Here is a 19,075-nt window from a genome sequence, read left to right as displayed (position 1 = left end):
AGAAACAAAGAAATAACCTCTACGATCTAAGTTTGTAAGCTTTCACGGCCAGTGACTATTTGAATAAAATCGTTTTGGATATTACGCTCTGCCGTTGAGAAACACTACAGCAACTATAATGCCGACGTTTTGACAAGCTTTGCAGCGGTCTCCTTCAGGGCGACTAATTACTGCATTCTGGTGATGCTGTTCGCTTGCATACACTGTATTTCGGTTGCTAGATGCCTACCGGAATGCAGTCGGATAATTCGAAGAAAAGGTAGCTGTGGAAAGGTGGCTGAACGGTAGGCTATTGCCTGTGCTGCGTTGGCAAGTGACTGGCAGACAATAGGTTTCGGCAGCTTGCAGTCAGTGGTAGCGTTTGACTGCAGCGGAACGCTGATGCAGCACGGCTGTTCACTTGTGGCCTGTTGTTTATACTGTTGAACCAGGGTCACGTGGAGCTGGTGGCGGGGCGAAAACACGCGGCCACAACGATTCACACCTACGTCTGCATTTACATCTACAACTACGTGATTACTCTGCTATTCACAATAAAGTGTCTGGCAGAGTGTTCAGTGAACCACCTTCAAGCTGTCTCTACCGTTCCACTCTCGAACGGCACGCGGGAAAAACGAGCACTTAAATTTTTCTGTGCGAGCCCTTATTTCTCTTATTTTATCGAGATGATAATTTCTCCCTATGCAGATGGGTGCCAACAGAATGTTTTCGCAACTGGAGGAGAAAACTGGTGATTGAAATTTCATGAGAAGATCCCGTCGCAACGAAAAATGCCTTTGTTTTAATGATCGCCACTGCAATTCACGTATCATGTCTGTGACACTATCTCCCCTATTTCACGATAATACAAAACGAGCTGCCCTTCTTTGTACTTTTTAGGTGTCATCCGTCAGTCCCACCTGATGCGGATCCCACACCGCACAGCAATACTCCAGAATAGGGCGGACAAGCGTGGTGTAAGCAGTCTCTTTAATAGACCTGCTGCGCCTTCTAAGTGTTCTGCCAATGAATCACAGTATTTGGTTTGCTCTACCCACAATATTATCTACGTGATTGTTCCAATTTAGGTTATTTGTAATTGTAATCCCTAAGTATTTAACTGAATTTACAGCCTTCAGATTTGTGTGACGTATCGCGTAATCGAAATTTAGCTGAATTCTTGTAGTACCTTGCTCTGCCTCGTGATGACTGGGTGTTGTGTGCTGTCCTTAGGTTAGGTAGGTTTAAGAAGTTCTAAGTTCTAGGGGACTGATGACCTCAGATGTTAAGTCCCATAGTGCTCAGAGCCATTTGAATCCGTTTGATTCTTTTAGTACTCATGTGAATAACTTCACACTTTTCCTTATTCAGGGTCAATTGGCACTTTTCGCACCATACAGATATCTTATCTAAATCATTTTGCAAGTCATTTTGATCATCTGATGACTTTACAAGACGGTAAATGACAGCATCATCTGCAAACAATCTAAGACGGCTACTCAGATTGTCTCCTATGTCGTTAATGTAGATCAGGAACAATAGAGGGTCTATAACACTTCCTTGGGGAACGCCGGATATTTCATCTGTTTTACTCGATGACTTTCCATCTGTTACTACGAACTGTGATCTTTCTGACAGGAAATCACGAATCCAGTCGCACAACTGAGGCGATACTCCGTAGGCACGCAGTTTGGTTAGAAGACGCTTGTGAGGAACGGTGTCGAAAGCCTTATGGAAATCTAAAAATATGGAATCAATTTGACATCCCCTGTCGATAGCACTTATTACTTCATTAGTATAAAGAGTTAGTTGTGTTTCACAAGAACGATATTTTTTGAAACCGTGCTGACTATGTGTCAATAAATCGTTTTCTTCGAGATACTTCATATTGTTGGAATACAGTATTTGTTCCAAAATCCTACTGCAAATCGACGTTAGTGATGTGGGCCTGTAATTCAGTGGATTACTCCTACTTTCTTTTTTGGGTATTGGTGTGACTTGAGCAATTTTCCAGTCTTTAGGTACGGATCTTTCTGTGAGCGAGTGGTTGTATGTAATTGCTAAATATGAAGCTATTTTATCAGCATACTCTGAGAGCAACCTGACTGGTATACAGTCTGGACCGAAGGCCTTGGCTTTATTAAGTGATTTAAGCTGCTTTGCTACACCGAGGATATCTACATCTATGTTTCTCATCTTAGTAGCTGTTCTTGATTGGAATGCAGGAATATTTCCTTGTCTTCTTTGGTGAAGGAGTTTCGGAAAACCGTGTTTAATAACTCTGCTTTAGTGGCACTGTCATCAATGACTTCACCGTTGTTATCGCGCAGTGAAGGTATTGATTGCGTCTTGCCACTGGTGTGCTTTATATATGACCAGAATCTGTTTGGGTTTTCTGACAGATTTCGAGACAGAATTTCGTTGTGGAAATTATTAAAAGCATCTCGAATTGAAGTACGCGCCATATTTCGAACTTCTGTAAAAGTTTGCCAATCTTGGGGTTTTGCGTACTTTCAAATTTGGCATAAATTTGATTGAGACCGCTGGGAGACAGGCCAACGGGAATCTGGAAGTCATAATTCCTGTTCACCCTGTTAGCCCGTTTAGTTATTTCAGTAGCCTCTCCTATTTTTCGTTGCTTCATCCACGGCTGGTGTACAAGCACCCGAGATTCTTGAAAATTAACAAGAGGGTGGTGTTCAGTTATAGCTGATCTGCTGTGTTGTGCCAGTCGTACGTAGCTTTCATGCTCCGATACACGGTTACTAATCTGTCTCTCGGTTTCGCCAACGTAGTCTTCGACATCTGATGAGGCCAACAAAAGATACTGTCGCTACTCTACGTACTGCAGGGGTCTACGAACTTCGGTATGAGTGCGGCAAAGTCTTCGCCAGTGACACAGGGAGACAATGTTCGTCCACGCAAGGCACGTGCATCTACGAATTTCCTGCGTGATGCTGAGGTACCCCCGCGGCCAGCAAGATATTCGTCTTCGTCGACAGAACTTACGTGGGACCAGCTCGCAGGGTAACCCTGTCTCATTGCCTGTATCCAGGTTGTCAGTTACAGTAGTCGTGGGCCATCTTGCCTCAGAAGACGAGGCAACGTCTTTATTACGCCCTTCCCAACCGAAGCAGTTCAGCATCCAGGTGTAGTATCCACGACACTATGTTCCAGCCGGAAGATGTTAAAATGAACTAAGTGTACAAACTTCAACAAATATTATCGATACTACGTATAAAAATACTGTATCGTGTAAATATGACGATAGTTATTTCATTATTTCTGTAATAATTTAAGTTCTGTGTGAATTAAAATTATTATTAGAGAACTACATTCATAGACAACGACAATTATAGTCTTTCTTACCTGTGATAATTGTTGTTCAGTTGTTCTTCCTCTGCTAACCGGCTGGGTCGGAGATTTTCTCCGCTCAGGGACTGGGTGTTGTGTTGTGTTCATCATCATTTCATCCCCATCCGGCGTGCAGGTCGCCCAATGTGGCGCCGAATGTAATAAGACCTGCGATATGGCGGCCGGACCTGCCCCGCGAGGGGCCTCCCGGCCAATGACGCCAAACGCTCATCATCATCCTCTGCTAACCGATAAACTGTTCGGAAGTGAGACGTGTGAGGTCTGTAAAGAGAAAACTTGTAACTATATTTTATTTATTACTTGAAAAACAGAGTCGCTTTTTTCTAGACGTGGATTTGTATTTATTTCAATTGTAATGTAATCTAATTAATGTTTTTAAGGGTTAATTTTCAGCTCCGCAATTAGGAGCCCAACCATTAGCGCTAGTAACTTACAGCGGAGTTTACTAGAAGCTGGTATAAAAAATATGAAGTATTTTCATTGAGAATAATTTTAAATGCTAAAGAATAGAGAGTAAATGGTTTAAAGACTTTTATCTAAATTTATTAACTTGATATAAAAGGAATCGAGAATAACAATAGACAAATTGACTATTGTCTGTCTGCCGCCATCTTAGCAAAAATATCTCCGCGGCAGTTCTGAATCGAGAATTGTAACAAACATAAATGTTGTTAGATATAAATGAACGGATGTAAATGTGCACTGGTGGTCCCGAATCTACTATAAAAGACAAAATTCAACTCAGGTTGAATCCTTAGAAATAGTGCTCACAGCACGTTACGTAATATCAATTTCTTATTAGCTGATGTATGAAGCGTAATTATTTCGGACGATTTACATGAAAGATTTTAATAGGAGACATACGTCAGTGTTGTGCGCGGGTAGTATTTTGTAACTAAATGTTCCTTTTGCTAGAGAAAAGCCCTTCCATCTTAAGTAAAAGTTGTGTAGAATCTGGTAAATGATATGCAATTTAGTGTCACTTACACGATTTCACAGACAACATTTCTACACAACGTCAAGGGGAGATTTCTTTAGCAGAGTGAAAAATGTTAACCGGGATAATCATTTTTGAGATCGAACGAATTGTTATGCTGATAAAGGTAATTGGTTTTACATATTTTTTGATCTACCTCAAATATCATTTATAAATAAAGTCACGAAATACTATAAACCGATCCCGCAACACTGTCCAGAGAGTGTGCAACGTCATACTAATAAGTGGCCAATACAGTACTGCCAAGTTCTTTGTAAATTTGACTCGCTACTGTAAACATGTCCCACTCAAGTTTCATCACCGGGATAATCATTTTTGAGATCGAACGAATTGTTATGCTGATAAAGGTAATTGGTTTTACATATTTTTTGATCTACCTCAAATATCATTTATAAATAAAGTCACGAAATACTATAAACCGATCCCGCAACACTGTCCAGAGAGTGTGCAACGTCATACTAATAAGTGGCCAATACAGTACTGCCAAGTTCTTTGTAAATTTGACTCGCTACTGTAAACATGTCCCATCTCAAGTTTCATCACCGGGATAATCATTTTTGAGATCGAACGAATTGTTATGCTGATAAAGGTAATTGGTTTTACATATTTTTTGATCTACCTCAAATATCATTTATAAATAAAGTCACGAAATACTATAAACCGATCCCGCAACCCTGTCCAGAGAGTGTGCAACGTCATACTAATAAGTGGCCAATACAGTACTGCCAAGTTCTTTGTAAATTTGACTCGCTACTGTAAACATGTCCCATCTCAAGTTTCATCTCGTTTCCTCGTCCTCTTCTGGGAGCTTCACTTTGTTTTGTCAGGCTGCGTAGAACAACCTCCTTGATCATATTTAAAAATTCTTTCATGATAATGTTGGGCATTGTCGTTTCCAATGAACTACTCTGGCGTCTGCAATTCGTAGAAAGCAACGTTCATGGAGTTATTTCGAGCACATTCCGTACAGGCACGTCTGTCGCTAACCAAAATCCTTGTCGTTCCATAACATCATTCCAGCTATTTCCAGAAACTGAAGCTCTGATTATAAAGCATCTACACCTGAAGTAACAATTGATGTACGAGGGTATACTGAAAAGTAACGCCTCCCAAATTTGTGTATGCAAACTCTTAAAGCTCTTCAAATAAAACAAACTTTTTTTAACATTCTACATCCTTATTCTTCATTTCTACATGTTTATTTCTCAATATAGACATCTTCGCCATGAACTCTTTTCTCCCAAGGAGAGTGATGACCAGCTGTGGCTTAGATTCAAAGAAATAGTATCGACAGCAATTCAGAGAGTTACACCAAATAATTTTACAAACGACGGAGGTGATCCTCCTTGGTACTCAAAACGGGTTAAAACACTGTTGCGTAAACAACGAAACCAACATGCCAAATTTAAACAGACGCAAAATCCCCAAGATTGGCAATCCTTTACAGAAGGTTGAAACTTCGCGCGGACTTCAATGCGAGATGCTTATAACAGTTTCCACAACGAAACTTTGTCTAGAAACGTGGCAGAAAATACAAAGAGATTTTGGTCGTATGTGAAGTATGTTAGCGGCAAGAAACAATCAATGCCTTCTCTGCTCGATAGTAATGGAGATGCTATCGAAGACAGTGCTGCCAAAGCAAAGTTCCTAAACTCAGCCTTCCGAAATGTCTTCACAAAAGAAGACGAAGTAAATATTCCAGAGTTGGAATCGAGAACAGCTGCCAACATGAGTAACATAGAAGTACGTACCGTCGGAGTAGTGAAGCAACTTAAATCTCTTAACAAAAGCAAGTCTTCTCCTTTCGGAGTATGTTGATTCATTAGCTACATACTTAACAATCATCTACAACCGTTCGCTCGACGAAAGATCCGTACCCAAAGACTGGAAAGTTTCACAAGTCACACCATTATTAAAGAAGGGTAGTAGATGTAATCCACTAAATTACAAACCCATATCGTTAACGTCGATATGCAGCAGGATTTTGGAACATATATTGTGTTCGAACATTGTAAATTACCTCCAAGAAAACGGTCTATTGACACACAGTCGCCCGCATCTCGTGGTCGTGCGGTAGCGTTCTCGCTTCCCACGCCCGGGTTTCCGGGTTCGATTCCCGGCGGGGTCAGGGATTTTCTCTGCCTCGTGATGGCTGGGTGTTGTGTGCTGTCCTTAGGTTAGTTAGGTTTAAGTAGTTCTAAGTTCTAGGGGACTTATGACCACAGCAGTTGAGTCCCATAGTGCTCAGAGCCATTTTGACACACAGTCAACATGGGTTTAGAAAACATCGTTCCTGTGAAACACAAGTAGCTCTTTATTCACATGAAGTGTTGAGTGTTATTGACATGGGATTTCAGATCGATTCCGTATTTCAGGATTTCCGAAGGCTTTTGACACTGTTCCACACAAGCGGCTCGTAGTGAAATCGCGTGCTTATGGAATATCATCTCAGTTATGTGACTGGATTTGTGATTTCCTGTAGAGAGGTCACAGTTCGTAGTAATTGACGGAAAGTCATCGAGTAAAACAGAAATGATTTCTGGCGTTCCCCAAGGTAATGTTTTATAGGCCCTGGACTGAAGACCACAACAACAACAACAACCTGTCTGGAACAAATTAACCCCCATAGGAATCAACAGCGGTTCCGTGAAGGTCAATCATGTGAACTTAAACTCGTACGCTTCACATGATCTCCTTGGTGCCATTGATGGAGAAAATCAAGTTTATTCGTTTTTTCCGGCTTTTTAAAAGCTTATGATTCAGTACCAAATCGACACTTCCTGGAGAAAATACGCATTTTTTCATATCTAACAGGATTTCCGACTGGATGGAAAATTTATTGAACGACACCACGTAGCGCATTATCCTGCATGGAGAGTCATTTACAGACGGTGAAGTAACATCTGGTGTGACTCAGGGGAGTGTAATAGTATCATTGATGTTATAGGCCCTTTGCTGTTCCTTATCTACATAAACGATTTGGAGACAATCTGAGCAGCCATCTTCGGTTGTTTGCAGACGACGCTGTCGTTTATCGACTAATAAGGTCATCAGAAGGTCAAAACAAACTGCAAAACGATTTAGAAAAGATATCTGAATGGTGCAGTTGACCCTAAATAACGAAATGTGTGAGGTCATCCGCATCAGTGCTAAAAGGAATCCGTTAAACTTCGGTTACTCCATAAGTCAGTCTAATCTAAAGGCCGTAAATTCAACTAAATACCTAGGTATTACAATTACGAACAACTTAAATTGGAAGGAACACAGAAAATGATGTGGGGAAGGCTAACCTACTAAGGAGACTGCCTACACTACGCTTGTCCGTCCTCTTTTAGAATACTGCTGCGCAGTGTGGGATCCTTACCAGATAGGAATGACGGAGTACATCGAAAAAGTTCAAAGAAGGGCAGCACGTTTTGTATTATCGCCAAATATGGGGGAGAGTGTCACTGAAATGATACAGGATTTGGCCTGGACATCATTAAAAGAAAGGCGTTTTTCGTTGCGATGGAATCTTCTCTCGAAATTCCAGTCACCAACTTTCTCCTTGAATGCAAAAATATTTTATTGACACCGACCTACATAGGGAGGAACGATCTCCACGATAAAGTAAGGCAAATCAGAGCTCATACGGAAAGATATAAGTGTTCATTCTTTCCGCACGCTATACGAGTTTGGAATAATGGAGAATTGTGAAGGTGGTTCGATGAACCCTCTGCCATGCACTTAAATGTGATTTGCAGAGTATCCATGTAGATGTAGACATTGGGTCGATTCCATCACTTATGAATGTTTGACTTCGTTGACGGAGACGCAACCCTGCCTGTGCTTGCAAATCTTCGTCACTATCAAAATGATGTCCTCAAAAGCGTACTTTAAGTTTCGGAAACTTATGAAAATCGGATGGGATCAAGTCGGGACTGTAAGGAGTCTGATCGATGACAGTGAATCCAGAGCTTTGGATTGTTGCAGATGTCGCAGCGCTGGTGTGTGGCCCGGCATTGTCATGCTGAAGGAAAGAATGGTCCATGTGTGGACGAAATCTTTGAATTCGTGCTTTCAGTTTTATGAGGTTTTCTCTTGAACTGACAGAGTTGCGTTACACACTGCCATGTTACACGCTACAATTAGGAGCCCTGTAGCGGCAGAAGGTTGCTAATTGCGCTAGCAAAGCGGGGAAGTCATGCGTGAGATATAATATTTCAAGTGATGTCGAGAACAGAATAAAAATTGGGAGGCATTACGTTTCAGCACCCCCTCGTATAAATACAATTATTTCTTTACTCGTTGTCGACCAGTCACGTCGTAAAAGACTGTTATTGGCCAAGTTTTGCTTTAACTCCACAGAAGGTTTTATCTGCACAGTGGCTATCTGTTTCGGGTTAGCGAAGGGAAACAAATGATAAAAAAAACAAAGAAAATTGCCCTTATAGACGTTACTCCTAATGTGACAGTCGGCACTGTTTAGTTATTTTACGTATTGTCCTTTCGCTTTATCTTTCCGCATGAAGACGTCACAAGGTATTCTTCCTGAAAGCCTTTGACGTGCATGTCGGGTAGACGTTGAAATCGCATAGCTGTCCCTTAGTATTGTGGAACTAAACAGCCAACACCCCATCTGTGAAACTTTGCAGGTTGCGTAACGTATACTGATGTGCATTAAGTAGAGAGATAAAATATAAAATTAAGAAATACTTGAGTGGCACGGTAACACCTAAGCCTGTACCAGACTTCACAACAAACGGCAACAGATTTATTGGACAGCCGCTAACATTTAGGGGAATAGACTTTGGAAAGAGGATATAGGGGGTTTATTGTAAGTGTAGATAAAGAGCAGAGACTGTGCAACTCATTACCCTCCAAGATGCACTTTACAGTACTTTGAGGAGTATACTCATATATGAACAAGTAGATGTTCGGTGTTTACTAAATATGCGGAGATAAAACCTTTCGTGGGAGACAGATGGAGGATGGTATCAAGTAGTTATGAAGTATGATTACAACAGCGAAGGTTCGTTTTCCTTGTAACCTAATATCGTAACTGATTAAATATTAGGTAAGAAGTCAGAGAAGTGTGGCGTTGTGTTGTCTCAACGTTTCGAAGATTTTCTTCTCGTCATCTTCTCGTGACTTCGCTCGAAATGACGAGTAGGAAACTTGTTCAAACTTTGCAAAAATACGACTCCACGACTTGGCCGTTAATCTGAGAAACTTTCATCGATGAAATTCGCCCAGAAAGTTTGCATTCCCATAAAGATATCAAACGTTTCGGCATGAGATACTAGGTTAGTACAAGCGCTCATTTATCTGGAATATAACGTGAGTTTCAGGAACAAAACCCTTCTTGAGTGTTGATGTGGCTCCCAAATTAAACTTCGTGGTGATGAAAACTTTGTTTTTTTTACGTATATATCCGGACTAAATGAAAATTTGTACTTAGTCTGGGATTCGATCCCGGGTCGCCCGTGCACCAGGCAGAAGCACTTGCCACTACCCCCCCCCCCCCCCCCCCCCCCCCAGGGACAGTAGCTTTGCATAACTGCACGGATTATTCCAGCACGCCTTCTCCTCAACGTAAATTCCTATTCACCTTTCATCCCACTTGGTATTCCTCCTAAACTCGAAAATCATTGCAGAGGTTCTCCAACTTTTTTGGAATAGCGCCTCAGCATCGAAAGAAACGGGAAATTCTGACTGAAACCAAGGCATAGGTGCTTTAATCTAATGAAACTATACGGTTCTCAGACATCGTGGGATTTGCAAAGCCACTTTCCTCGACGGCGTAGTGGTTAGTGATCTCGCTACTGAGTACGAGATGCCAGGTTCATATCCTGGAGTTAGTACAAATTTTCATCTGTCTTTTCAGTTTGCATATATACATCATAGATGTTTGAGACTTGAAAATGTTTCTGGATCCATATAGTTTCATTTGATTAAAGCACCTATGCGTGAGTTTCGGGCAGGATCCCCCGTTTTGTTCGATGCTGAGATGCTATTGAAATACAGCTGCAAAGCCTCTGCAATGCTGTTTGAGTTTACTGGAAATACAAACTGGGTGAGGCGTGAACGGGAATTTGGATTGAGGAGCTAGGACTGGTAGGGCAGTCTGTGCAGCTGTGCAAAGCCACTGTGCCAGGGTGGTGTAGTGGCTAATCTTGGCCTTAGTAGAAATTTTCATTTGGAGCTTCAGTGTCCATACATGCATTACAGATGTTTAAGATCTTAAAACGTCTATGTAACGATATAGTTTAATTTAAACTTTATTTTTAGTCCTTGTGACCTCTAACTTCGTGGCTTTACACGTCATTTTAAAACTTTATTTCAGACAATTCAGAACATACCGAACTGTAGCTTTCGGTGCCAAGGTACTTGACTCTTACAAAGAGCACAATGGGGTCCCAATGTGTTTATAAATGGTCATTTTAATTACAGTAATGTAATGAAATGATTGTATGGCGTTGTTGGCCGGGAGGCCCCATGTGGCGTTGTTCGGCTGCCGTACTGCAAGTCCTTTTTAGTTGATGCCACTTCAGCAACTTGCGAGTCAATGATGATGAAATTATGAGGAAGGACACACAACACCCGGTCATCTCGAAGCAGAGAAAACACCTGACCCCGCCGGGAATTGAACCAGGGACCCTTGCGCGAGAAGCGAGAGCACTACCGCAAGACCACGAGCTGCGGACAGCAATTTAATATTATACATGGAAAAAAATGTAATTGTCTGCTTCATCCTTCTACATCAAAATTTACATCTGATAGGCAAGTGTATGGCGAAGATGACTTCCACTACCAGTATCGCTCTTCAATGATCTATTCGCAAATGGTATTTAGGAAGGCCAGCTGCAAGTAAGAGTCAGTAAGGGTGTGGGTGTCTCTCAATAGCCATGTCAGAAAGTTGATACGAAAGCAAACGGAGTTTCATCATACATACAAGCGAAATGCAAGCCTCTTTGACACAGAAAGGTGAACGAAACCGAGATGGAGGTAAGGAGAGCACAGCGAGTTGCGTTCACTGTTTCCGAAAGTAGAATCAGACGAAAAACCTTTTTCTTGTGTTAATAAACGGATCAAAATCATCCAATCAGACGCTCTGGTCTTACTGGCACCGAAGTTGATTACATTGCCTGACAAAAAAAAATAAACACCCAGAAGACATGGCCAGATGTCAACATAACCTGGTGTACGTACACACCGTCGGCGGTTATGTAAACGATTAAGAGTTGCTATTCTCTGTGGCAAATAGAAAGACCGCCAAAGACCATTAGTGTTACCCAAGTTCAGTGCTATCGGGCCTGTTAAGGTGCGTGAGGGGCGCGAAACAGCATCAGGTGTTGAGCGATCACTGTGAACACCAATAAGATGCCACGTACTCCTCATGGAGGGTCTCCATTTGCTCGGCTGGTCTAATCGTGCAACATCCGGATTTGTGGGGCAATCCTACGTGACACTAGGTAGAAGTTGGACCACACGGCATACTTATCGTCAAGGTTCCATTCAATCACGTCTCATTACGAGGGAGGATTGCCGTATTATACAACACGTACATCGTAATGCCTTCACATTGAAAGGGTACAGTACCGCCCGACATTGAAAATAGGTACAACATACTTCATTATTTTTGTCAGAACAACACATTTTTTTTTGTAAAATAACTCAATTTCAATTAATACAGCAAAGCCGGATACCAGTGTGGGAAATAATGACAATTTATTTATTTAATTGATCACATGTGCACTCCCACAAAGTAAATCCCTACATCCAGTTTGGTGAGATCTGTGAAATGAATGAATGTATGCTCGTCTGCTAACCGCAGATAGTGAATGTGAGTATATGATCATCTTTGAGACGATCCTTTGGCCACCTTTGGTGGGACCAAAGAGATGAAATTTACCTGATCTTTGAGCGCCTGAAATGTGGCTGACCAATATGGTAGCAAGGTGCTCCCCCACTTCAGCAGAGGTGCGAGAGGACCTGAAGAACGGCCATGTTTCAGCACTCTGCCGCTGGATCTTGTGCTGTTAAGACCTGTCTTGGGTGTGCTCCATAAAGACAAAAGAGTGGAGACATGGTATGCATGTGGAATATTTAAGAGTAGTTTCAAATAATAATTTCTCTATTTCAGGAACTTTTGTGGGGAGAATTAAATGTCAGGCAGGTAATATTAATGGGATCGTAGTAATCTTCGGAAGTGACCAACGGTCACAATGAAACCACGTGTAGCAATAAGTTGAATACTTCCGTGTGCTTAAGTTAAGCTGAATTACTAGCGTGTGTACAATAAGTTGAAATATTTAAGAAATAGCGTGTGTACCAAAAGTAGAAATATTTAAGAAATGGCGCGTGCTGGACTTGAAATTAGAGACGAGTGCTTCCACGTGGTGAGTACTGTGTGAATCTCAATCTGTGTATGAGACAAAGGATAAAGAGAAGTACTCGTCCATGGTATCAGTTGAGGACTCGCGTGTGTGATGAATATGCTCTTAATATTACTTTGCATGTTATGTTTCCGTGTGACGCTTGATTCAAACTATAATGCTCTGAGAGAGAAGCAAGGTGAGTCAGCCGTCTATCCAGCAACGCCACTTGGCTTGCATTGCACAGGAAGACGTGCATATATCTCTAGAGTTCAATAGTAGGAAAGAAGAATTACGAAGTGGGGCAGTGTCGTGTGAAACTGGGATAAATACTAATTGAAGTGGGAAAAGCTGAAAGTGATAGTGTTGTGACTATGTATTGTGTTGTATTCCTTGTTGTAGTGTGGTGTATGTCATGTAATTTGGGTATGTGTGGTTTGCATGGGAGAGTAGCTAGGTAGTTGCAGAGGTAGTGGGTTATGCGTGTTCCTTTTGTACTGCTCGGTCTGGAGGAAAGTTTCGTGATGATGATTGTGAGAGTCGAAGTGTGAGATATAATAAAAGATCCACCATCCTATCCAGAAAGTGCACTGTAGCGTTAAATAATTACGAGACCATAAGGTAGAGAATCACCAATGTTAAGCCATGCCCACTGAGCGGAATTTCTCATGTGTTATTGTTGTAGGTTATAGAATTTGTGTGTTTAGGTTATAGAATTTATTGGAATAAATAAGTTAGTGAAAAGAAAAAGATTGGTGGACTTTTCCTTCGAATTGTATGTTGTCATGATGTCCCGAATTTATAATGTGTGCGCCATTCATATTCAGTGCGGTGCCCAAGTGTTGATAAAAGCCGTTAAATAAAAGACAAAAAGAAAATGTGGTATTGCCAGTGCGTAGTGAACAGTCAGAGTTCTGTAAATTACTGATAGTCAGATATGCGTTTCCGTTGTGTATTATTCATACAGGAGGATAATTTGTAACTTAATTGTGAGTACGAGAGTTCATGTTACTCGATAAATAAGAATGAATCCACTCGCTTGGCAGACCACTCATCTTGCAGGCCTGACTGCTTGATGCCATAGTATGAGCAAGGCATGTGGGTGCCTCTCAACATCAGCGCTTGCCATCCGAGAACAGGTAATGGTCTCTCTGGAACATTCTGTGTCATCTCACGCTAACAGTAGCTGGACAATTGAATTTGTGCCCCATGCGTAAAATAAACTAAACTCCCTCCGAACAGGCCATGAAGGCCCAATTGTACCGACCGGCCGCCGTGTCATCCTCAGCCAACAGGCGTCACTTGATGCGGATATGGAGTGACATGTGGTCAGCACTCCGCTCTCCCGGCCATATGTCAGTTAACGAGACAGGAGCCGCTAGTTCTCAGTCAAGTAGCTCTTCAATTTGCCTCACAAGGGATGAGTGCACCCCGCTTGCCAACAGCGCTCGGCAGACCAGATGGTCACCCACCCAAGTTCTAGCCCAGCCCGACAGCGCTTAACTTCGGTGACCTGACGGGAACCGGTGTTACCACTGGGGTAAGGCCATTGACGTGTCTCATGGAAAGGCTGCCATTAACACTACAACACAAACGGCTACGTTTGGAGTGATGCCATGACCAGGAATCGTGGACTGCTGATGAATGATGTAGCCCTGTGTTCAGTGATTAATCGCGGTTCTCCAGATCCCGAATGCCCATCGCGGCCCTTAGCATCGGGGCTACACGACCTGTGGTCCCATTCATCTTGGAGAGCACAGCAGTGTGACTTCAGTCATAGAGTGGAGAGCCATCGTCTACGACTTCAGGTGACGGCTGATCGGAATTGAGGGGAGCGTCCTCATTCTTACCTCTCATGCGATAGTATTGTGTGGCTATTTTTCAACATGACAGTGCCAATACACACATGACGCATGTACGCGTGATGCTAAGTTACTTCTGTAGCCAGCAATATCGTCAGATCTCTCGTCTACTGAATATGCAAGGGACTAGCTCGGGTATCAACTGTGTCCCAGTACCAGTATTCAGAATATCAAGGAGCAGTTACAGCAACTGTGAGCCACCTTTCCTGAGCGGAAGATAAAACGGTTTTATGACACGCTTGCCCACCGAATCAGTGTATTCATCCGGGTCAGAGGGGGTGTAACGTCATTCTGATAAGTATGCTCACTCAGCCAAGTTGTTTGTGAATTTTACTCGGTCTTGTAATCACTGAAATAATGTCACTTACTCTCCCAACCCGTGATGTTTCGTTTCGTATCCTCCTCTCCTTCAGGCAGGTATGATTGACAAAAGGATGAATAATGATTTAGGTTTCCTGAAACTATTTCACTGTGGAATACCGTAACAATATACCTCTGTTCAGTTATCGCACTAACGTCGAAATGTCAAGTGGCCGCGGAATGTATTTTTCATTTTTTTTCCTGCGTATCATTCTCCTCTCTGAGGAGCGGGCTATTCTAAGACATGCTATGTACTCTCTCCACACATAGGATTGTAGGGAGTTTTATTTCGTTTCCTTAGTTACTATCGCTTGCAAAAGGTGGATTTTATTTGCAGAAATATTGGGGACAGCTCCGGTATTCACTTCACAGCCTAAGGAAAACCTGCAAAACACGGCCAGAGCTGGCGGAACGTAAATCATCTGTCACCCACAGGGAAACGCGACCTTGCGCATTCCTGATGGAACCATATCCTTTTGGAACCATGTAGCGTAGGTGGAGAGATCTTCCGACAGTACGGGCAATAACACTTGCAAAAACTGTAAATTATTGTATACCTTTAATGGAGAAGATAGAATGGAAACATTCAGTCAAGTTGTCACCGATAATTTCTGCCCATTATTCACAGAATACCTTTTACTGGTTACCATGTTCTTGAATCTAATGCAGATTTTCATGCGCCCACAGGTGACAGTCCTAGACGTTTTAAATGCTTCCTCCATAGGTAAATAGCCACATCCGTAAACAAGATGAGCAGGGAAATTTCACAGTGTTGCACTCTGGTTTAACCTTCGCAATACTAAGGGAGGAGGGGTTACTTTGCGCCAACGCTTTGAAGATATTGGAATCTAATCTGGGACATTATATTCAAAATTTTGAAAAATACTTATTGTTTTTAATGATTTATTATATAAGATACCGTAACTGTTTTAAATTGTTCAATAAAACTTAAAAATTTATGTGTCTTTCCACAAGAAATATCATATTGATATTTTCAGATTCAGGACTCTTCTCACACACCTGTGTAACATTAAAAAGTCTTTTGAGAATGAAAATCAACAACAATTAACGAAATTTGAACACTTTTTGTGGTCATAAAAGTGCACCTCCACACTGTGTATACATTACGGTAAATGGGTGCCTGTTGCTAAAACTGTGCTAAAGTATCTTTTGAGGTTCTGTGCCCCACTTACGTAGGGTGGAGTAGTTAAAAGTAGCCCGCCTACCCCTTGAATGCGAATGCAATATTTCGACTTCTGGAATAAACAGATACAAAAATGCACAGTTTTGGGCAATAACTGGTTGTTAGCATGTTCTATTAGTAGGCTATTTCAGTTTATTTCGTAAGTGTAGTTAGACTTTTCTCTTTACGGTCTCCAAAATGACTTCCTCGATAGAACTGAAATTGTGGAAGCATATCTGAAAACAGGTTCGATTAAGGAAATTCGCAAAATTTTTGGGGTCATGAGTCCGGATAGAGGACTACCAGCAAAGAGGGCAATACAGAGTCGCACCTGCAGATCTGTGCAAAATGTAAAACGACAAAGAATTTCTTCAGTTCGCACGCCAGAAGTTATTGCAGACATTTGCCGAAGAATTATTTATAGCCGAAAGAATTTATCACGTAAATTGGCCCAACAGGCGCATATAAGTAGGGGGTGTTGCCAGCGGGTATTGAAAAGTCTTAATCTGAAGCCAAATCGTGTGACGGTTGTGCACCAATTACGGGAGGAAGACAGTCAGAAACTTGTAGATTACTGCACGTGGCTTTTGCATAATATCAACGAAGATTTGTTAGACCCTTTCCATTACATTATGAGTGGTAAAGCATGGTCTCATCTTCCCGGTCATAGGGATTCACAGAAAACAAAGTACTGGGGAAAGAAGAACCCAAACACTGTGTGTCAGCAACCACCCCATGAAAAAAAAAAAAAGAAACCGGCGTTTGGTGCGGCGTAACAGAAACACGCATCATTGGACAGATATATTTTGACTCTACTCTCAACACGGTTGCATACAGGAAATTTTTGATACATTTTGTGCTCAGCTCACTGAATATGAAAGAGAATACTGCTTCTTCCAGCAAGATGGGGCAACATGCCACACGTCTAAGGTACCCCGGACGAACTGTCAGTAAAAATTTATGGCCACCTAGTTCATCGGATCTAACAACATTTGATTTTTTTTTTCATGTGGGGATACTTCAAAAGCAAGGGCTATGAAACAAATCCACACATACTACAGGAACTGAAGGGCAACATCATTCGTGAAGTTGCCGCCATCGATACCCGAACTTTACGCCTGGTGTACCTGAGTATGTTTAGACGTGCACAACTATACAGGGGCTCACTTTCAGCATCTTCTATAACTGTATTTTTCATTCTGTTTTTCACTGTAAATAACTGGTAAGTCCATTTCAGCTCTTCGTTTCTGTGATTTCACCCCATTTCCTTTATCCTTACACGGGCTATTTTTATGTGCGCCACACTGTACATAAGTATGTATTTAAAAAGTATATTTTTAATAAAAGTTAAACATATTTAACGAAATTTATTTTTTTAAGTTTTTTTTGTTGGTGGGCACATATTACCTCCACCTCCTTGGAATTACGCGTTATGGAAAATGCGTAGATATTGCTATGGTTAACGCCGAGTTACAATAACTTACTCGCCTTGGGTTATCTTCTACTTTCACAGCTTGGTCAACAGCGCATTTTCGAGCTAAGGTATTTGGAATGTTTTACTAGATTCCAAACCTACTATCCCGCACTGACCTTATGTTATGGTAATTGAATCCACTGCGAGTGTCGATACTTGTACTAATAAGTTTGCGGCTTACCAAATTATGGAAAAGTTAATGCAATTAATCACACCGAAAATTTGCTCACCACAGTAATTCAACAATCGCATTTCGCACTCTTACGTTTAAATATCAAACTGTTCCATCAAATAACGACATGATAAGGAAACCAAAGGGAAAACAACAAACTATGAATCCATGACTAATTTCTACATCCGTGAACCTATGTATACTTGTACTAGTCATCACAAATGTGATGAATTTTCTCATGTTGGGTACTGTTCCTACAACTGTTACAACTACTAGTGTTATATTTTCGTTTCACAACCGTGTTTCGCAATGTCTTTCAGATATTTGTCGATCCTACGGATGAGTATCTTAAACTGTTACGCGCAGTAATCACCTGGCTATCAGATTCACTTGTCATTTGTAATCGGATGACGAGTGCTTTTTTAGGCCGAAGTTTAAGGCGATTACGCTAACGCTCCCAGCAGCGTAATGTCAACGTCCCGGAAAGATCTGCAGATAACGCCGAGCATGCGACAGCGTCGTGGAAAGATGAGATTTCTTGTGGTGGAAGTGCGATTGTAATCTAGGTCACGAGATAAGACAGCGATTTACTAGAAACTGTACTTTGATGACGTGCTTCCGAAGAAGACACTTCCGCAGTAGCACGTGTAAGTCACAGACTCGCGTCAAAAGCTAGCCTAACTGGATCCATTTACACCATGTCTCTTCATAATGTCTACACGTACATATAAACTGTGCAGACCACTGTGAATGCGTATGAGACTGTACGTCAATTTATAACCCCATTCCTGTCCTGATAATATATTCCATCTTTTTATCTTTCTTCGATAGAAACTGAACATTCCTGGACATAAGTATGTTTCAAAAAATGCTTCAAATGGCTCTCGGCACTTTGGGGCTTAATATCTGAGGTCATCAATCCCCTAGAACTTAGAACTACTTAAACCTAACTAACCTAAGGACATCACACAAATCCATGCCTGAGGCAGGATTCGAACCTGCGACCGTAGCAGTCGCGCGGTTCAGGACTCAAGCGACTAGAACCGCTCGGCCACAGCGGCCGACCATACGTATGTTTCCAAGTGCGAAAACTGTCGTGACTCGTCAGAAACCCATAATTTCATCTGTCGTTTCCGATCCCACTCAGATTCAATTTTTTGTTTCTAAGCTTTATTTTTTTCCCTTCACATTACACTAACAGTCAAGATTCGGGATATGTGAGTCCGACCTTAGATGACTTCAGTGATAACCCTTGGAGCGTGCACTCTATGCTATGTTGTTTAAAACTTGCTGCACGGTCTTTAACAGTGCGATTC

General features: G+C 41.7%; 1 pseudogene; it reads right to left on the bottom strand.

Annotated features, from left to right (window-relative positions):
* Positions 1-14,144: 14,144 nt before the first annotated feature.
* On the bottom strand, positions 14,145-14,262 carry LOC126429903 (5S ribosomal RNA; annotated as a pseudogene).
* Between the last annotated feature and the right edge of the window lie 4,813 nt (positions 14,263-19,075).

Source organism: Schistocerca serialis, chromosome 1 (genome assembly GCF_023864345.2).
Source record: "Schistocerca serialis cubense isolate TAMUIC-IGC-003099 chromosome 1, iqSchSeri2.2, whole genome shotgun sequence".
In the NCBI taxonomy this organism is placed as follows: Eukaryota; Metazoa; Arthropoda; class Insecta; order Orthoptera; family Acrididae; genus Schistocerca; species Schistocerca serialis.
Note: the sequence above shows the minus strand (reverse complement) of the source record. Positions and strands in the feature narration are given on the sequence as shown.